This window comes from Sander lucioperca, chromosome 5 (assembly GCF_008315115.2).
Source record: "Sander lucioperca isolate FBNREF2018 chromosome 5, SLUC_FBN_1.2, whole genome shotgun sequence".
Classification (NCBI taxonomy): domain Eukaryota; kingdom Metazoa; phylum Chordata; class Actinopteri; order Perciformes; family Percidae; genus Sander; species Sander lucioperca.
The window spans coordinates 27,453,693-27,476,227 of NC_050177.1; the positions used below are offsets into that span (position 1 = coordinate 27,453,693).

At 41.0% G+C, this 22,535-nt stretch overlaps 1 pseudogene; it reads right to left on the reverse strand.

The window, feature by feature from the left end:
- Positions 1-633: 633 nt before the first annotated feature.
- Positions 634-22,535, reverse strand: part of LOC116057041 — a 395,907-nt pseudogene continuing 374,005 nt past the window's right edge.

The window sequence follows — 22,535 nt, forward strand, 5'->3', positions numbered from 1 at the left end:
GAACACATTCAGAAGACAACGGAATAACTGTTAAACACGTTTATTTATGATCAGAGCAGCAGCTGATTTAGGCTCCAGGATTAATCTTAGCCTGGCTGTTAGCAGAAAAGACTTCAGACTTTCAGGATCAATCAAACACATGGAGCGATTATTAACCAATCAACATCACAGCAGATATTTTCTAACACAGTTCCTGTTTTTAACAGACCATCCAACCAGGAGAGTTTCACGTTCGTCCAGCTACTGAAGACACCGACTGGAAGTCTGTTTAATTATTTATACACAGGAAATACAGGAAATACACAGCCGAAATATTTAACCCCAAAACGAAGGAAAAAACAAGACAAAAGTTCGAAACAAGGCAACAAAAATGCTGGGCAAAAGGCAAAGAAAAATGAATGTTTGTGTCTGAGTCTCAGATCTGATTCTCAGTGAGAGTGTGTGTGATGGTGAACAGACTGAACTTTGATTTCAGCAGCTTATGTTAAGCCAGTGCTTCTGTCCACAGGAGAGACTCTCAGTCCTGCAGAGGACTCAGAGACACTGAGGAACCAGGAGAGACTCTCAGTCCTGCAGAGGACTCAGAGACACTGAGGAACCAGGAGACCAGAACCCAAACCCAGGATAGAGAGGCTGAGTGAATGTGGTGTTGAAGGTGTGGAGGAGGATCAGTGAGTCAGAGGAGACTCTGTAGAAGGACAGAGAGCCAGCAGGACAGTCCACATACACTGCTACTCTGTTAGAGACAGAGGAGGAGGGGATGTCTGTTCTGATGTTATTGTGACAGACAGAGTAACCACCATCATAGCAGTTCAGACTCCAGGACTGATCATTATATCCAAACAAACAGTCATAACTGTCTCCTCTCCTGCTGATTTCTCTGTAACTCACTGATATATGAACCTCTCCTCTCCTCTCAACATCCCAGTAACAGCGACCAGTCAGACCATCTCTACACAGCAGCTGAGGACAGGAGTCAAACCTCTCTGGATGATCAGGATATGGCTGATACTCCTTCACCCATGTCACCTTCCTGTTGTTGTCAGACAGTTTGAGGTCTCTGCTCACTGTGTTTGTGTCCAGTTCCAGTTGACAGACATCTGATGGAGAGAAACAGACACAACACAGCAGCAGATTATCATCTGTTGATTTATTAACTCTTGTGTTGTCTTCCCGTCAAACTGACCCGGTCTGTTTCCTGTTTATAAAGCATGAAGTATAAAATATCACCCAATTCTATTTACACCTTCTAGTCAACTCATTACAACTCATTACCACTAGTTTGATAGTTTTACACGTATTCTTTGGAAGTTATGGTCAACAAACCTAATTTACATGAAATTATGAACAAGTTTAGAATAAAATAATCAGAATTTTTTTCTTTTTAATTAATAATAAATAATTAGGTGTCTCTGTGTGTGTGTGTGTTTGTGTGTTCTGTGTGTGTGTCTCACTGTGTGTGTCTCTCTGTATATGTGTGTCTCACTGTGTGTGTGTGTGTGTCTGTGTGTGTGTCTCACTGTGTGTGTCTCTGTGTGTGTGTGTGTGTGTCTCTCTGTATATGTGTGTGTGTGTGTGTGTCTCTGAGTCTGTGTCTCTCTGTATATGTGTGTTTGTGTGTGTGTGTCTCTGTGTGTGTGTGTGTGTGTGTGTCTCACTGTGTGTGTCTCTTTATATGTGTGTGTGTGTTTGTGTGTGTCTCTGAGTGTGTGTCTGTGTGTGTGTGTGTCTCTCTGTATATGTGTGTGTGTGTGTGTGTTTGTGTGTGTCTCTGAGTGTGTGTCTGTGTGTGTGTGTGTGTGTGTGTGTGTGTGTGTCTCACTGTGTGTGTCTCTCTGTATATGTGTGTGTGTGTGTTTGTGTGTGTCTCTGAGTCTGTGTCTCTGTGTGTGTGTGTGTGTGTCTGTGTGTGTGTGTGTGTGTGTGTCTTTGTGTGTGTCTCACTGTGTGTGTCTCTCTGTATGTGTGTGTGTTTGTGTGTGTCTCACTGTGTGTGTCTCTGTATGTGTCTGTATGTGTGTGTGTGTGTGTGTGTGTCTCTGAGTGTGTGTGTGTGTGTGTGTTTTGTGTGTGTCTCTGAGTGTGTGTCTTTGAGTGTGTGTGTGTGTGTGTGTGTGTTTGTGTGTGTCTCTGTGTTTGTGTGTCTCTGTGTGTGCGTCTCACTGTGTGTGTATATGTGTGTGTGTCTCGGTATATGTGTGTGTGTGTGTGTGTCTCTGTATGTGTGTGTGTGTCTCTGTATATGTGTGTGTGTGTGTGTGTGTGTGTGTGTGTGTGTGTGTGTGTGTCTCTGTATGTGTGTGTGTGTGTGTGTGTCTGTATGTGTGTGTGTGTGTGTGTGTGTGTGTGTCTCTGTATATGTGTGTGTCTTTGAGTGTGTGTGTGTGTGTCTTTGTGTGTGTCTCTGAGTGTGTGTCTCTATTTATGTGTGTGTCTGTGTGTGTGTGTCTCTGTATGTGTGTGTGTGTGTGTGTGTGTGTGTGTGTGTGTGTGTGTGTGTCTCTGTATATGTGTGTGTGTGTCTCTGTATATGTGTGTTTCATTTTCTCTCTGGTTCTGATTTGAGATGTGTGTCTTTTATATTTAACATCAGGCAGATGGTCAACAGGTGAAAATTATCCTTTTGGCCCAATTACAGGGATGTTGATCAATGTGCATTCACCCTGAAAATTAGTTAATAAATCAATATTAAAACACACTCACACTTCTTCACACCAGGTTTCAACCTCTGCGGTCCACCATTGTCCATCCTGTAGGAATAAATAGTCACAATCAACTTCATACACTTTCACTCAGATTCTCCATTAAACATGAACCAGAGATCCTTGGTTAGTGGCAGAGGGACTGTTTTGTCCATCTGTCCATACCTGAGAGTTTCCAGTATCCAGTTAGGATCCTTAAGTCCTGCTGACAGCAGCTTCACTCCTGAGTCTCCAGGATGATTATAGCTCAGGTCCAGCAATCTCAGATGGGAGGGGTTGGAGCTCAGAGCTGAGGCCAGACAAGAACAGCCTTCCTCTGTGACCAGACAGCCTGACAGACTGCAAAAACACACACAGACACACACCCATGCACGCGTTAGACGCATTGTATGCTCATGACAGCAACAAAAACTGTCACTGATGGAGAATAGTGTTCTGAAGTCCTGTAATAAACCTGCTCTTTGTAAATCCAAGTGATATGTCTGTTTCGTGAACAGAAACCTTATCCTGTTGACAGGCTCCAGAGTCAGCGAACCCCTTCAGTACGATATTGCTGCCACGTCTAATACAGAATCATAAAACAGACTAAAGAGACTTATATTATATATAATATAGATATTTAACTTCTTCCTCAGGTCCAGATTAGAAGCTGAGAACTGAGGCCATGGTGTCCACTAAATACTTATTATATGAAGAAAATAAGAGCTCATGAAACAGCTGAATACCAACCTGAGAGTTTCCAGTCTGCAGTCTGGACTCTTCAGTCCAGCAGACACCAGCTTCACTCCTGAATGCTTCAGGTCATTGTTACTCAGGTCCAGCTCTCTCAGACTAGAGGACTGGGAGCTGAGAACTGAGGACAGATCTTCACAGCTTCTCTCTGACAGATTACAGCCACTCAGTCTGAAATGAAAAGTCAATTTAATAATTAATATATGAAGAAAATAAGATCTGAGAGCCATCATTTATCATACAGCTGAACACCAACCTGAGAGTTTCCAGTCTGCAGTCTGGACTCTTCAGTCCAGCAGACACCAGCTTCACTCCTGAATGCTTCAGGTCATTGTTACTCAGGTCCAGCTCTCTCAGACTAGAGGACTGGGAGCTGAGAACTGAGGACAGATCTTCACAGCTTCTCTCTGACAGATTACAGCCACTCAGTCTGAAATGAAAAGTCAATTTAATAATTAATATACGAAGAAAATAAGATCTGAGAGCCATCATTTATCATACAGCTGAACACCAACCTGAGAGTTTCCAGTCTGCAGTCTGGACTCTTCAGTCCAGCAGACACCAGCTTCACTCCTGAATGCTTCAGGTCATTGTTACTCAGGTCCAGCTCTCTCAGACTAGAGGACTGGGAGCTGAGAACTGAGGACAGAGCTTCACAGCTTCTCTCTGACAGGTTACAGCCACTCAGTCTGAAGAGGAATCAGCAACACATAAGAAAATAATTACAAGAAAACGTCAGGAAGAAGAAAAACTATATTTCATCTGGATAGTTACGTGTGCACGTACAGAGCTTTGTTGGAGGCTTTGACCACGGGCAGCAGCCTCAGAAGAGCCTTCTGTGAAGCACTGTATTTCTTCAGGTCAAACACGTCCAGATCTTTCTCTGATGACAGTAGGATGAAGACCAGAGCTGACCACTGAGCAGGAGACGGTTTATCTATGGAGAGACTTCCTGATCGCAGGGACTGTTGGATCTCCTCCACTAGAGAACCATCATTCAGTTCATTCAGACAGTGGAACAGATTGATGCTTCTCTCTGGAGACAGATTCTCTCTGATCTTCTTCTTGATGTACTTCGCTGTTTTCTTGTTTGTCTCTGACACACTTCCTGTCTGTGTCAGCAGACCTCGTAGGAGAGTCTGATTGGTCTCCAGTGAAAGACCCAGGAGGAAGCGGAGGAACAAGTCCAGGTGTCCATTTGGACTCTGTAAGGCCTTGTCAACAGCACTCTGGTAGAACTGTTTTGATTTGTCTCTGAAAAGTGTAGACAACCAGATTGTTTTCCATTTCTCCAATAGCAGATTGACTCCAGAGTTGGTGAATGTCAGATGGACATGAAGAGCAGCCAGAAACTCGTGAACACTCAGATGGACGAAGCAGAACACATTGTCCTGGTACAGTCCTCTCTCCTCTTTAAAGATCTGTGTGAACACTCCTGAGTACACTGAGGCTGCTCTGATATCGATGCCACACTCTGTCAGGTCTGATTCATAGAAGATCAGGTGGTCTTTCTGCAGCTGCTCAAAAGCCAGTTTTCCCAGAGACTCGATCATCTTCCTGGTGTCTGGACTCCAATGTGGATCATTCTCGGCTCCTCCATCATACTTGACATTCTTCCGTTTGGACTGAACCACCAGGAATTGGATGTACATCTCAGTCAGGGACTTGGGTAGCTCTCCTCCCTCTCTGGTCTTTGACATGTCCTCCAGAACTGTAGCAGTGATCCAGCAGAAGATTGGGATGTGGCACATGATGTGGAGGCTTCGTGATGTCTTGATGTGGGAGATGATTCTGCTGGCCTGCTCCTCATCTGTGAATCTTTTCTTGAAGTACTCCTCCTTCTGTGGGTCAGTGAATCCTCTGACCTCTGTCACCACGTCAACACACTCAGGAGGGATCTGATTGGCTGCTGCAGGTCGTGTGGTTATCCAGAGGCGAGCAGAGGGAAGCAGTTTCCCCCTGATGAGGTTTGTCAACAGCACATCCACTGAGGTGGACTCTGTAACATCAGTCAGGATTTTGGTGTTGAGGAAGTCCAGAGGAAGTCGACACTCATCCAGACCGTCAAAGATGAACACAACCGGGAACTCTTCAAACCTGTAGATTCCTGCTTCTTTGGTTTCACTAAAGAACAAATGAACAAGTTCCACCAAGCTGTACCTTTCCTCTTTCAGCACATTCAGCTCTCTGAAAGTGAATGTAAATGTGAACTGGATGTCCTGGTTGGCTTTGTCTTCAGCCCAGTCCAGAGTGAACTTCTGTGTTAAGACCGTTTTCCCGATGCCAGCCACTCCCTTAGTCATCACTGTTCTGATTTGTTCTTCTCTTCCAGGTGGAGTTTTAAAGATGTCTTCTTGTCTGATTGTTGTTTCTGGTCTGTCTGGTCTCCTTGATGCTGTTTCAATCTGTCTGACCTCATGTTCATCATTGACCTCTTCAGTCCCTCCCTTTGTGATGTAGATCTCTGTGAACATCTGATCCAGAAAGGTTTTGTTTCCAGCTTTAGCAATCCCCTCAAACACACACTGGAACTTCTTTTGTGAGTTGGATTTAACTTTTCGCTGGCACGCAGCAAGAATATCTGAATAAATAAAACAATGAAATCAATGAGGGGTTGTTCGAGTTATTGTCTGTGCACATTTCTGTTTTCCAGAAATCTATTTAAGAGATTAACTTATTTAAAATTACTTATTATTCCTCAACAACAACTGATATGTTGTGTGTCCAAGTCATGCATCCATGGATTCTGTGGTCTGTGGTATATGACTTAATTGCAGAGGGATGGGAATTAATATTTCCCAAGCTGTTTCTCACAGTGGCATCAGTGTGTGCAATTGTTAACCAGAAGAGCCAACAAAAACTGGATTGTCTGATTTAGTTTCATCAACTTTGTTCTTGGAGACACTTTACATTTTGTGTCTTTGGTAGATGTGTTTGGTAGCTTGTTCTGTTGTTGTAAGCACAATATATATGTCTATCTTTGTAAATAAGAGGGAGACATTGGTTAAAAAGCTAACGTTTGTTGAAGACATTATGATATGTTTGATTTTTTTGTAACATCCATTTTCTATTTCATAATATTATGACTTACCTGCAGGTTCTGAGATGGTGATTGATAAATTCTTCACTAGCTCATTCTGATTCATCTTCACTAAAACTATTCTGGTCACTTTAATGGTGTTCATACTGTAGGTCGAGAACATCTGGTCCACTGTCTTCATCCTGTCTACCTTCTCCAGTTTGCTTTTTCGGATTGCTGGGAAGTCTTCAAGGGCCCCTTTCTGCTGCAGGTGCCACTTAAATTTTTCAAAGTCCTCAGCTCCCAAATCTTCTAAAGTTCCCAAGACGACCTCTTGAGGTGTCTCCATCTTTGGTCCCTGCAAAGATCCAAAAGAAACCAAAAAAACATTATCAACGTATAGAACTTTTTGGGGTTAAAAATAATCAGATTATCAAAACAGACCAGTTTTGTAAATTGAGATGTGATGACAACTTTTTATTAGTTTTAAGTAGAATCAGAAAAATATGAATGTACAAATCCGTGCAAATACAACTTAATAACTCAAGCACATTGATTCATGAACCAAGAATATGGATCAATAAACTTTGCATTCCTCTGACTTTAAAGTAAAGCAGTGGCCAAAAGTACAATCTCCAACATGCTGTGAACCAATTATTTTTTTGATCGCTACATAGTAGATAAAATATATAATGTAATTCCTCAATCACCCCATCCTGGGTGGTCTTAGCTATTCCTAGGACTGCGCTCTTCTGGACAGAGATCTCAGATATTGTTCCTGGAATTTGATGGAGCCACTGTCCCAGTTTGGGCGTTAGAGATTACCACTGGAACCACTATTGGCTTCGATTTACACATCTTTTCTAGATCTTCTCTAAGCCCTTGCTGTTTTCCAGGCTTCTGTGTTCCTTCTTCTTGATGTTGCTGTCACTGGGGTGACTGTTCCTTGGCGGGGTGAAAATGTTCCACCAAAACAAGTTCCTTCCAGAGAATATTTTGCAGAGCCACCATCACTGCGTCAGGAGCTTAGCGCCGCCAAAGACGATTGTAATTGGTTTAAAGAAATGCAAACATCCCTTGACCGTTTTTTACTCCTTTCCAGGAGTATATGCTCCTATTGCCAGACCTTCCTCTCCAGCGCTGTGGAGATAGGTCTGGCAATGTGAGACTACGTGTTCCCATGTGGCGTGTCGGAGTTAGCAAGCTAACCTTAGCCAACTAACAAGTCATCTACTAGCTGGCTGGTTCTGCCGTGTTTTCATGATTTCTATGGTCTTGACCCTCACTGGATGAGCCCTGACTGGGCTTCAAACCCCACTCTCCTGTTACAAAATGGATGTTTTTACCACACACTTTGTGTTTAAAACACTGCACTCTGCACACATGATGTGATTGGTCGCACTGATGGAACATAATTCAATCAATCCTCACGTCATAACGACAACAAGCAGTTTGGCTGTAACATTAAAGTTAGTGGCTGTCAGGTAACCTAACTGCTTAAGCTTACATTGAATATATACTAGCGGTTGGCCTGTTGGGTAGCTGAAATATACTACTCTCAGCTTTATTGTAGCATTTGGGAAAGGTTATGGTTATGGTTATTGTATTTAGCAGAAACTTTTGTCCAAAGCGACAACATATAAATCTTACAATTGTTAAAATTAACAGTAAACTGTTTTTAAAAGTTGCAAAGCCAATATTAAGCAAATTAGTAATAATAACAATAATGGCAATACAATATCAAATATCAATAATATAAATACCATAAATGTGCAAATCATAACTTTAAGAATGAATGAATTATTTAAGTGCAAGATCAACAGATAAGTCTTGAGACCCCTCTTGAAGGAAATTATAATTTTTTCGTCCCAATCCAGCCCTGGATACCATATTTATATGGACAACTTTTACGCAAGCCCCAAACTGTTCCTTGGTTTGGCTAACATTAACTTTGGAGCCTGTGGTACCTACAGGGACAACAGGAATGGGTGTCCTAGTAGCAGAGCAAATGCCCTCAACAAAAAATCTGAGAGAGGCACTGTAAGATGGATCAGAGAGGGCCCCCTGGTCTTTGTGAAGTGGATGGACACGCGCGAGATGTCAATGTGCTCCACAATCCATCCAGCGTTTTCTGGTGAGGCTGTCCAGAGGAGAGTGAAGGGTGGAGATGGACAGTGGGCAGTAAAATACATTCCCTGCCCTACCCCCATCATTGCCTATACAACAAGAACATGGGAGGGGTTGACCTGTCAGACCAGCTTCTCCAGTATTATTCGACCCATCGCAGAACTGCTCGCTGGTACCGTACCCTGTTCCTGCACTTTGTGGACATTGCTACAACAAATTCCTACATCCTACACTGTGAGATAAGCCACACACAACTTCCTAGTAGAACTGGTGTCCCAGCTGTGTGGAGTGGAAAAGACAGGATTTGCCATCCAGAGGAGCTTTTTTTTCCGCTTTTTTTGTAAATCATATTTTTTTTGTATATATCTTGATTATATCTGAATTTTACCTTTATATGTTGATATTTACAACTTATGTTTACATTACAAACTTTTAAAAATGCTTGGTTGAGCATGTTTGTGTTTTTATATTAAAAAAGTTATCATTTTTCAAATCGGATTTTGTGTTTTTTGTGTGATTTTGGGTCCAGTATGTTGATACAGTACATTAAAGTGAAAAACTAATTGTCATGTCATATAGGTGAGTCATATAGACTCAGTGAGTGACAGGTGTCCAGCCAGTGATATGATACGGTTCACTTACGCTATGCAGCCAATCATAGCATTGACAGTGCTTGTGTATGTGCCCTACCCATACGCGCCGTGGCACCATGCAAGTTAGCTAGCTAACAACAGTGCAGCAGAGATAAGAGATGGCAACGCAAATGCAAACCCCTTATCATGGCGAAACGAACGGGCAGTGACACATCCACCCACCAAGCCAAAGTAAAAAAGAAATGCGGTTCTTTAAGATGGAATGGCTGTCGGAGTATGTGGAAACAGGAGAACAAGTGGTGAAACTGGGTGAGATTTTTTTCTTTTTCGAGTGAGACAGGTCTGCTCTGCAAGACATGCAGCGAAGCCAAAGTAACAAGCGAGTTTTTGTGTGGAAAATGTGGACTGAATGGAAGTTGGACTACCTTAAGCGTCACATTCAGCAGAAAACTCATTTGAAAGCTGTTGGAACTGTACGAAGACTCAAGATGGGACAGGGGATTGGTACATTATTGCGGGAGAGCGCAAAAGACCGGGAGAAAAGGAACGAGCTGTTGCACAGAACAAAATCTGACCCTGAGCAAGTTAAAGTTCTCATTGACAATATTTTACTGGCCATCAAAATGAATGCATCAGTGCTGTCAGTTCAACAAATCCACGATCACATGGCAAAGTATGTGAGTATACCAGAAAGCTGGCAAAGCAAAAACTATACCTTTGAATTTGTGAACTCAATCAATGAGAATGACACTATGTGCAGTGTTAAAAATGCACCTTGGCATACCCTGATGGTAGATGAGAGCACAGACATAACAGTACACAAAATGCTAGTCATATATATTAAATACAGGGAGGAAAATGATGTCAACTATAAAACTGTGTTTTACTGGCATCATCCAGCTGACAGCATGCACTGCTAAGGATATTGTGCAGGCAATAACTCAGTTTTACTCCAAACATGGACTGGACATGCAGAGAATGGTGATGCTGACCTCCGATGGTGCCGCAGTAATGCTAGGAAGACACAACGGAGTTGCGGCTTTGTTAAAGCGCCAAATACCACACCTAACTGAACAACATTGTGTGGCCCATAGAGAGGACTTGGGCATTGATGATGCCTGGAAAGATGTGCCTTTGATGCGAGATGTGGAAACTCTTCTTAGAACTGTATATTCCACTTTTTCTCGGTCCACTGTTTAGAGGGGCAAAATGGAGGACCTAGCAAAGATTCTTGATGAAGATACACTGTCATTCAGGGCTCTGAACGAAGTGCGCTGGCTGTCGCGGCACCAAGCTGTGAATGCTGTTCTGAGGAACTACACTGTGCTGTCTGCAAAAAAGAATTCACTGATAACAGAGATCCAGTGGCAAAGTACTGCTACAAAAAGCTGAGTGATTCAAAGTTCAAGGTTACTATCACTGCTCTGGGGGATGTTTTGGGTGAGCTAGCACAACTCTGCCTCTCTTTACAAAGACGCAATCTGACTGTGATGGAAGGGCACTGCTTTGCTCGAGCAAAGATTGAGAAGTTGCGTTCCCAATACTTGAAGGAGAAGGATGTACATTGGAGTGACCGTGTCAAAGAGGCAATAGGGACCTCATCAGCTGATGGCAGAAATACTGGTGAGATTACTCTTTTCATTAGTAAGCTCTGTGAGCACATGGATGCTCGTTTTCCAGAGGATGGATTAAAGGAGTGGTCTGCATTTGACAGTAAAGCATTGAGCTCAGACATCAGTTTTGACTATGGATCAGCAGACATTGCCACACTGGCAAAAAAGTATGAGGCCATTCTCCACCACCCACAGTCTATGGAGGCCATTAACAGTCAATATGCTGAATTCAAGTACATAATGAAGCAAAAACTTAAACAGGGGTCAATCAGCACATTCTCAGATATGGTGGCTGCAGCACTTAGATGTGAGGAGCTAAAGGAGATCTCACAGCTTGTGGATATTTGTGCTACATTTAAAGCTTCCAGTGCAGATTGTGAAAGAGGATTTAGTTTAATGAATCATATCAAAACAGCATCCAGAAATCGTCTTGAAGTGGCACATTTGGACCAGCTGATGCGCATAAAGTCAAAGTAAGAAGCAGACGGAGCCATCAACCTGGACAAAGTGTACAACCACTGGAGAAGTGAGAAAGACAGACGTGAAAAATAAGGTAAAATTTAAGTCAGATTTGTGCATATTCTAGTGACATTTATTAATATTTTTTATTTATGGATATTAATCATTAAATGCTGTTACTACTAGATAATGTATGGGTAGTAGAAATGCTAATAAAAACAGTGTAATTAGATATTTTACAGACAAAGAGTTACAGGAATTTACACTGTATCACAAGCTACAGCACACATGTCATTGTGCAAAATGTGAATGTTTTAATGTGAACAAAATGTTATGTCTGAAAGGTGTATATGTCTCATTTCTTCCAGAGCAGGACCCTCACCCAGGCCACAACTGGACTCTTCCCATGGCTAAAGCAGGACTCTCACATATAACATACTACACATCTCATGAACAACAAGATTTTTGTCTTTTTCATTTAAGTGGGCCAGAGCCGGTAGCTCAGCGGTTGAGTGGTAAACCCTCGAAAATATTAAAAGTAAACTAATGGAAATTGCTGCTGTAATTTGATTCTTTTAATAAGCTATGTAACTTGCTATGATCCCAGGAGTTGAACTGCTGTGACACTGGTGCGTGGCCACAGCGTGCACAACTGATGTTGCTCACAGTGATCCTCAGTGTGCTCAGGGAGCTTGTGTATATGCCAGACACATGAAAAATTAGAGGGAACGGTGAACTTGTCTTGATATTATGTCTTATTTGTATATTTGTATTTTTGTATATTATATTATGTGCCTATATGTATATTGTTGTTTCTATATTACAGTATGTGTCTATATTACTATTTGTATGCTGAATGTTTACTACTTTACTAGTATTTGTTGAATGTATAGAGAGTAAACACCTACCAAAGTCAAATTCCTTGTGTATGTAAGTATACTTGGCCAATAAAACTGATTCTGATTCTGATAAGTAAAAAGTAACGTTTTACACTTCCTGAGTAAATTGCCCAACACTGTTGACGAAACACTTATTCCCTGAAGTTGATTACCACAGATGATGGTGACATAAAATTGGTTGAAACTGGCTTTAGTTTGCTGCCATGCTGAAGACGGTTTACTATTTTCCATCGACCGTTAATGTACACTTTAAATATTGGTCTGACAGACCCTAAAGCCCTGACAGGCCACACTGAACTCATCTTTCTCATTCAAGGCAACACTTTATCTGGACTTCTCTCTGCTTGCTGCTCACACAGGCGGCCATCTCGATTCACAGCTTTAGATAGTTTCACCGTCAATTCAACCGTTTCTCCAAAAAAACAACAACCAATGACATCATCTCAACCAATCATAGCTCCACTTACTGAACTTTCAGCCATCAGCGTGCATCTCTTCTGTCCTCAGCAGGTCTGCGTAGAAAAGGAGCTTCAACTTCCATCAGACGAAGTGAAGCGATGCTCCTTATCGATCGTCAGAGTGTGTGTTTCTGTGTGTGTGTTTTTTGTGTGTGTGTGTGTGTGTGTGTGTGTGTGTGTGTGTTTGTGGCCACTCCCCAATATGAAATGTGCAGTCTCACTGGCTGGACCTTGGTCACATGATAAAATGTTACAGTAAATAGAAACTTTCTCACAGCTGAAACGGAACTCTTTCAGCATTATAACTGGCATTGGTTTCATTGGTGTTTCAACATGCCCTCTTTCACTTCCCCTCAGTGGTGTAGTCTACGTGACATTAGACCACACCACTGCTTCCCCTCAGCCCTTGGTATGAAAAAAAACATGCATTGCACGGAGGCCACGTGGAGAGCAGAGGGAAAGTGGGCGGGGGATTGAAAACACACCTGGCCTCGTTCACTTTCGGCCCAAACTATCATGGATTGACCGTTGAAGTTATAGCCTTAGCGCTAAGGCTATAACTTCTTGGAAATAGTGAGAAGGGTGGACTCGCTGCGAATCGGGCGTGAAGTTGCAGCATTGTGGCATTTTTCATTTGGTTCAGTTTGCGTTCACACTGCACATTGTTTTGATTTTTAAAAAATCATGCTAACAATTATTTTAATAGCTTAGAATTCTATACACTAAAAGATATGAATAAAGGCTTTCATTTAATTTATTATACAGGAAAGTTAAAAGTAACATTAAGTTACAATATAAACGGGCCTGACTCAGTTTAAACACTGGTCTCCAGCAGGTTCCTGTTCTGCAGAAACATAGAACATTGAACACAGTTACGGCACATGAAGACAGAACCACTTGTACAGGACATCAGCATGGGCTAGACAGATACAGACAACTAAAAACAACAATACACACAAATACAGTGCAAAACAAGACTTGGACAATACATGAACAATCAATGTGTGCTTTAGGCCGCCCACACATTATTGTAGGCCCAGTTTAATATGCAACTTAATTTTATACAATATATGTAGTCTTTGGGGTATGGGGTCTTTGATCCATCTCTCTTTCAGTCAAGGGGTCCTTAGTTTAAAAAAGGTTAAAGACCCCTGGTGTAGAGCAGAGATCTTCAACAGGGGGTCCGGGACCCCTGGCGGGTCCTCAGAGTTACTTCAGGGGGGCCCCAAGTTATTGTTTAACCAATATGAGTTACATAAGTCCAACATATTATTAGCATAAATCGGCATATTTGTGATTTGTTTTTAAATTTACACAACGTTGTCGTAGCCACTAAGGTAGCCATCCACAGATACCGTTAAGCTTTAAGGATTAACTGTGCCACATGTATGTTTAACATTAAAACATGATGTATAAAGATATGAATAAGTGAATTATTATTATTTGAATAGCTTAGTATTGTATGCAACATAAAAAGGTATGTATAGAGACTTTAAGCTGCCTACACGTTATTGTAGGCCCAGTTTAATATGCAAACCAATTTCAACTCAATTTGGTGGGGGTCCCTGCTCCATCTATCTTTTAGCTAAGGGGTCCTTTCTATATATACATTTATATATATATATATATATATATATATATATATAGACTTTTTTGTCGCCTTTTCTGAGTTTTTTCCATTTTGTTGTTGTTTGTAGTGGAAGTTTTTCTTGTTAGCAGCAGGAGTGCGTATCAAAAACACCAGATGAAACAAATAAGGACGATTTGAGGATTAAACCAAAGTTTGGTCTTTGAGTATTTATTTACATTTGCAAATGCAGAGAAAACAGTTTCACAAGTACTCATGGCACATCTGAAAGGGTCTTCTGACCCAGCTAGAAAACCATACATCTATATAGTAAGAACTCACTTAAACCCCCCCCCTCCAGGATAAGTCTAGCAGCTACGCAGATGAAAAAACACCACAAACAGTCACAATGACTTTACAACCTTTCCCCTCTGATCCTGCTCTCTACTTAGCCTAAACACCTGTTAAAGCAAGAGACAGAAGGAGATACAGTTCAAATGTTATGGCCCTTTTCCTCCTTATCTGCTAAAGGTAAACAGTAGGAACGCTGAGTTCCAAAAAGAGAAGGATATTCTCAACTAGGCCAGAGTTTATGATGCCAGTTGCTTCTTCTCTTGGAGTCTCTAAGTCTATAACACAACTAAAGATTATTAGGAAAACTCCTGTAAAGTATATAAGAGAATCTTGTAAGATATTAAACTATAATGTTAAAATAGAATTTCCCACTGCATGGTTTTTCCATTTTCCCCCCATTTTTGTTTCTTTATACCTCATTTCATTATGTTTTTGTGTGACATATGTCGCTTTTTTGACATTTTTGTTGCTGTTTTTGAAGCCTTTGTAAAATGATAATGAAGAGGCAGTTCATCATTTAGTCTTCTTTACCCATGCAAGTAACAAGTGAGCAGTGACACACACGTTTCTGGGTACTACCGTACACACTACAGTATATGCGCAGGCACATTCTAACTACCGTATATGACATCTCCCCTTTCAAAATAAGGCATGTATCATTAACACCAAACACTCTTATTAACATTAATATCAACACAACTTTCTTGTATAAACACAATTAGACATTATCAACATTAATGCCATTACAATTCTTTCTCCCCCAAAGGCCGTACACTGCAAAAAAAGATGTGTTCAAAATAACACATCATGTGTAGAATTTGAACACATGTGGTGAGTCAGTTCAGGGACTTCACATACACTATGTAGACAATAGATGTGTGAGCGATTATAACAGAAATTGGATCAGGTAATTTTACACAGAAAATGTGTTATGTCAACACATGTTTTACACAATAGATGTTTGAGCAATTTTAAGACAGAAATTGTGTCAGGTAAATTTTACACACAAATGTGTGATATCAATACCTTTTACACATTAAGCGTGTGAGACAATTTTACACTCAAATATTTAATTTCAAAACATTGTGCTGATTATGTGTGGCTGAAAATTACCAAAATGACTAATAATGTGTTAACATTACCAAGCAAATGTAATCATAAAAAAATAAAGGTAGACAAATGTCAAAATATATTTACCATTTAATGAGTGCAAAGTACAACAAAAGCTACCGCACTAACTGTAGCAGGATATACAGTGATAACAGTAATATCAGAAGCATGAATACAGTTATGACTAATGGATGACATGTAACAAGATATAGCCTAACAGTAATACCAGAAAACACAGATGCATGAATACATGTTATAAGAGACATGTTTAGATCTCTGAGATAATAATAAAAACCGCCACATTAGATTAGATTCAACTTTAATGTCATTGTGCAGAGTACAAGTACAAAGACAACGAAATGCAGTTTGTGTCCAACCAGAAGTGCAAAAAAAGCAGAAAAGTGCAATGTGATATACCAAGTATAGACAGGTGGTGCATAGGCAGGACAATACATATATTGCAGTGTTATAAGAGCAGAATAAATATGGTTTATCAATGTTTTTTGCCCCCAACGGTGCCTAAGGTTAGGGTTAGGTTTAGGGTTAAGGTTAAGGTTAGGGTTAGGGTTAGAGTTAAGGTTAGGTTTAGGGTTAGAGTTAAGGTTAGGTTTAGGGTTAAGGTTGAGGTTAAGGTTAGGGTTAGGTGCCTTGAAGGCAGCGGTCGCAGCGCTGCCTGGAAGGAGCGGTTGGGGGCAAAAAACACCATCAAGCATAAATATGGCTATGTAATATGAACAATATATGAACAACATGTACAGATATGTGCAATGTAGTAGCAGTGACATTATACTAGTAGTAGGAATTAAATAGAAATAGATATATGCAGTGTATTAACAGAATATATAATAAGAAGAAAACAGAATAAATATGGATATACTGATTGAACCATGTAGACAGATATGTACAGTATTGTTGGGAATTGGTAAGGGTACAGAATCAATTATTAGCAATGTATCAAAGATGTTTTATCAATATTATATTTTATATTTATATGTTATATATTAATGAATGTGTATTCATAACTTTACCAAATTGACACAGGGGCACCACCCTGAACTCAGGGGCCAATAACTGAACTGTGACAGTCTCAAAGGTGGTCTCTTTTAAATACAGATCTCAATCAATTTGATTAATTTATCTCTGTAGCTTTTAAAGGGACAAAAGAAGGGTCAGAGATCGAGCACTGACCTGTATAATCCAGCTTGTTATTACAATACAATACACAAATAACCACACAACAACTTCTTGTTAAAGTCTTATAGGATTTATTTAACTTCAAAAATACTGATGGTCAATCAATAATTCTTCAATCATCAAAACTCTGTCGACTTGTTACAGTCCTAGCAAACAAAAACAGCTGTCTGTGTGGTGTGTGTGTGTGTGTGTGTGTGTGTGTGTGTCTGTGTGTGTGTGTGTGTGTGGTGTGTGTGTGTGTTGTGTGTGTGTCTGTGTGTGTGTGTGTGTGGTGTGTGTGAGTGTGTGTGTGTCTGTGTGTGTGTGTGTGTGTGTGGTGTGTGTGTGTGGTGTGTGTGTGTGTCTGTGTGTGTGTGTGTGTGTGTGAGTGTGTGTGTGTGTGTGTGTGTCTGTGTGTGTGTGTGTGTGTGTGTGTGTGTGTGTGTCTGTGTGTGTGTGTGTGTGTGTGTGTGTGTGTGTGTGTGTGTGTCTGTGTGTGTGTGTGTGTGTGAGTGTATGTGTGTCTGTGTGTGTGTGTGTGTGTGTGTGTGTGTGTGTGTGTGTGTGTGTGTGTGTGTGTGTGTGTGTGTGTATGCAGAATAGGAGGAGGGAAGGGGGGTAGGAGTACCTAATAGGGAGGGAGATGAGTCCGAGAGAGCAAAAGCTTCCAAAGTATGGGAGTATTTCAGACCAACTGGTAAAAGAGTTGTCTGTACACTCTGTCAGACTTCACGTGGAAACACACAGAGTTGTTCAAGACGTACGGAGCGTTTTGTTTCTCCTCCACGTGGGCTCCAACAAGTATATGATTATTAATGAAACGCCGAGCTAGTCTGTTTAGAAAGTTTAGTAACTCTTGAGAAGTACAATGACTGTATTTGGATGTTAAAGAGGCTACTTAGACTTTGGAATTAATGTTTTAAACCCCACCATGCACGCTGTGTGCCTGGCTGCTTTCAGCGCCATTCATCAGCAGAGCTAAGCGTGTCAGTTTGCTTTATAAAAGTGTATTTTTTTGGTCTTGTAATTTACAGGAAGCAGTACGCCGTCTTCACACTCGGAGATAAATTGTAGCAGGCGCTACGAACTGGAGCAAGGTAAGATATAAAGTATATGCTTTCATTGAATGAATTTTATTCATTCTGCTGTATAAGGACATAGATACGAGGAACCTTGTTGATGAAAACTAAGGGTGCTCCGATTGATCGGTCACCGATCGTTATCTGCCGATAAATGCTTTAAATAGTTTGATCGGTGGTCTCCATAAAGGCCGATCAGATGACGCACTACTCGTGAGAAATTTCTACTGCATTCAAAATGGCGGCCTCCCTACATTCACCGGTCTGGCAGGTTTTACAAGTTGTCTGAAAAAGACAATACATTAGCGATTTGCAACGTGTGTGCCAAGGAAATTCCACGAGGCGGAAAGCTCCAAAGAAATTTCAACACCACCAACCTCATCAGACATTTGAAGGTTAGTCACGGAAAGGAGTATTAGGAGTTTTCAAAGTTAGCTAGCGCTACGGCAGAGAGACAGCGGGGTAGTGTAGCAGCTCCGGCGCCACTCACTCAGCCGTCTGTAACAGAGGCATTGCAACGACAGCAACCCTACAGTAATGACAGCAAGAAAAAAAAAAGAAATATCAGCCAAAATAATGGAATTCATACGCCTCGACCACCAGCTGCTGTCAATGGTGGAAGACGAAGGGCTCCGGCGACTCATGTCTTACTTGGATTCACGCTACACTCTGCCAGGGCGTAAATATTTCACTGATGTTTGCCTGCCGCAGTTATACCAAACAGTGTTTGCACATGTTGACAGCCTTATGAAGGACAACGTCACATCAATCAGCTTCACAAGTGACATTTGGAGTTCAAATGTATGTCCCATGTCCATGTTGAGCCTAACTGCGCAATTTATTAATCAAAACTTTAAAACTAAAAAGAGTTGTGCTTCTTTCTCAACATTTTCGGGGTCACACACCGCGAGGCTCTGGCTGCTGCATTCAGCGACATGTTTCGCGCACGGGGAATCCCGAAGGAAAAAGTGCACGTTATCCTAACGGATAATGCCAAGAACATGGTAAAGGCCATGAGGGATGCAGATCTAGATCTACCCAGCCTGCCGTGCATGGCTCACACACTGCAGCTTGCCGTTGCCGACGGAGTTTTATCACAACGCAGCATCGCTGATATAATAGCCTGTGGAAGACGCATCGTCGGTCATTTCAAACATTCCCAGCTTGCCTACTCTCGACTTCAAAGTATTCAGAAGCAACTTGGCCAGCCTATTAAGAGGCTACAACAGGATGTACTACCAGGTGGAACAGTACAGTTAATATGCTACAGAGTCTACTGGAACAGAAGCCTGCTCTATGTGCTTATGGAGCTGACTATGACCTGCCTTCCCTGTTCACCGGCAGCCAGTGGAAATTGGTGGAAAATATGATTTCTCTACTCGCCCCGTTTTGAAGAGCTCACGCAACAGATCATCTCATCAACTGCATCAGCTGCAGATGTTATACCATCCATCAGAGCTTTAACTCGTCTTCTGGAGAAAACAGCTGAGACGGACCACGGTGTAAAAACTACGAAAGCCACGTTGTTGGAAGCGGTCCAGAACAGATTCAGTGACATTCAATCGAAGAGCCATATACCATCGCTACAGTGCTCGATTCGAGGTGAGAACTTCATTCACACATTCCTCTCTCTCTCTCTGTGTGTGTGTTTGTGTGTGTGTGTGTCATAGACTGTATATAAAAGGTGTGTGTGTCCCAGTTGTGTCACTGTCAGAGAATGTAATTATATTGAAATCATTTAATATAAATTGAAATATATATAATGATTAAGTAGGCTCCCCAATTCATCTTGCAAGAAAATCTAACTTGGCCCAAATGATTGATAAATGCCTTAAATATTACAGTGTGCTAATCTTTTTGTAGGCAGGCTGGCTGGCATTTCCTTCATTCATTTTCTTTGGGGATCAAAAAGTACTTCTGATTCTTATTTTTTAAGTAAATCCATTAATGTTTTGTTTTTATTTTTAACAAAAAGGTATAAAGACAGATATTTCTCCGACGCACTCAAGCTCCAGATCCGCGGGCTGCTTTCTGATGTCCTCGCCACAGGACTGGAGCAGCAGAATGGCGAGGCGAGTTTGGAAGCGACTTGCACCGAGCCCCCAGAGAAAGTACCACGAGCTGGCTCCTTGCATGCTACGTATGCTGAGTTGTTGGCTGAAGATGGGGAACATGGTGGCGGTGAAATCAGCAGCTCAACATCATCGCAGGTGAACCTCTACCTATCGGAGCCAGTCATCCCACGAGCCTACCTCTGTGCACCATGCACAAGTGTAGATAGCGAGCGGCTTTTTAGCACAGGCAGGAATATTGTAGATGAGAAGAGAACAAGCTGTCTGTCAAAAAAGCAGAGATGCTTAATTTCTGAAGAAAAATCTGCCATTGATGCTTAACAAGTAGCTTATGAGATACTGAATCATGATGCGAAGACCTCATGACAGTGCAGCTGTGGTTCTGTTAAGCTGCAGTTTGTTGACATCCCAAGAGATATGAAGTGTCTTTAAAATGTAGCTCGATTAGATAGGCTGTTCATTTTTTGTTATTAGACAGGAAATGGTTTTTGTGTAGCTTCACTTGTATTCAGCCCTGACGTGGAGCTAAAGAACATTTATTTACCTTAGTATTAGTGTTAAATTGTTAAACTACAAAGAATTTGTTTTGCTGTAGAAATGTCTGCAGTGATTGAAAGGACATTTTTTTGATTTGAGCTAGACAAAAGCCAAACAATTACTGATACTCTCTAAACGTGTGTCCCTATTAAGTCATGGCTTCTATTTTCAGTTCATTACACAGCAGAAGGACAGCCTCAAATACTTACACCTCATGCCTTTTTATCTTGACATCCCAATATTGTGAATTTGTTTTTTCTTTTGCTCTGCACTTTAAGTTTAGTACACCATTAAAAGCACAAGGCACATATTTTCACATTATCTGGAGGGTCCTCCCGTCAGTCGGTTCTGGAACAGCATTGCATCCAATTATCTGCCTTGTTTAATGTTACTGTGCCTGTTTCTGTCTATGTTTTTGATTTTAAACGTCCGTCACACTTCAACTCTCTGGACACTCAAGACGTGCTGTATTTGCTGGACTTACAGCTGCAAAAAAATGATTGCAACGCGTGAAACCACCTCCCGACCTTCTACTCCGCACATGGACCTTTTCCGACTTGGATGTAGTGTATATGAGCTGTCCACGGCACGTATCAATGGAGCGCCAGTGACAGCCCTGGACGCTTGGGTGACGTGCGAGGCTGAGTCCGGGCTGTAGCCTTTTTAGGTTCCTTATCTTGTGTCGGTCTGTGTTTGTGTCTGTTTGTGTATGTGTTTGTGTGTGTGTCTGTTTTCTGCTTGTTGTTTTTGTCTCCCTCGTCTTTTCCTCTTCGTTCCCTCTTATTTATTTATTTTTATTATTATTTTTTCTCTTCTGCCTGACACGTTCTCTTTTCTCTGTCTCGGTGTATGTTTGTAGTTTGTAGTTGTTTATTCCTTTAATATATAAAAATAAAAAACATTTGATCACAAAAGTTAAGTACACTTTAGTTGTATAAATTAATTTTTTTAATTTTTGTAATTTATTCTGAAATAAGGCTTTATATGTTAAGCTCTGAGCTGTTAAAGTGTGTTGGAAAGTTGAACGTTTCCTGTCATAAAAGTAAACAGTTTGACAATTCACCATACATTATCTTCTGTAATATTAATACTTATAAACTGTTGTTAAGAAAATTAAAATTAATATATGATAATGTATGACATGATAAATAGAAGGCTTCAAAAAGACACAGCGATCGGTGATCGGCCCCAAAACTCCTGCTCGGAGCACCCACTACACAGGCTGTTCCAATGTTCAAAACATGGCATGTGAATTCATATCTTAAATACATATTGTACTTGCACAATCATGGTTCAAAAAACTATTTCTGGTGAAATACCATTGAAACGTTACTTTAAGATCACCCACACACAAGCTACCCATATTTCCACTGGGTCATCGTTCGTACAATCATTAAATATTGTAGTACAAAATAGTGATACATGTTTCATTATGGTACTACATATAAATATCCCTGTAAAGTACTGCAGTAGTAGAGAGAATACTACAGACCATGTGGTACGAGTAATATATATATTACTGTATTTAACCTTAATTACAGTATCCAGGTAAGTCGATTGAGAACAAATTCTCATTTGCAACGATGACCTGTCACTTTCACACAGTTCCACTTTCATACCTGGAGCTGCCCAGTACAACCACAGTCTGTCTGCTGGCCACTGAGCATGGGACTTTATATATAAAGTATATATCTCACAGTGTCTGATAAACAGTAGTACATTACAGTCAGGTTCCAAATTAGCACCATTTACCAGCCAAATGTTGGTAAAATATGCAAGTGTGCTGGTAATTTGCTTCACTCACCAGCCAAAAACAATGGTAATCTTTTGAGTGGCTGGTACCATGTGAACATTCACTAGCCATTTGGCTGGTGGACGAAAAAGTTAATTTTGAACCCTGATTACAGTACAGAATGATGATGAAATTACATCCATAGATACTGTAATCTAATTGGTTCATGCTCCACATTAATGGGTGACAATGAATCTCGTATGGTTGAAACTTTCATGATCTAAACGTGGATATTGTTTGTCTGTTTCC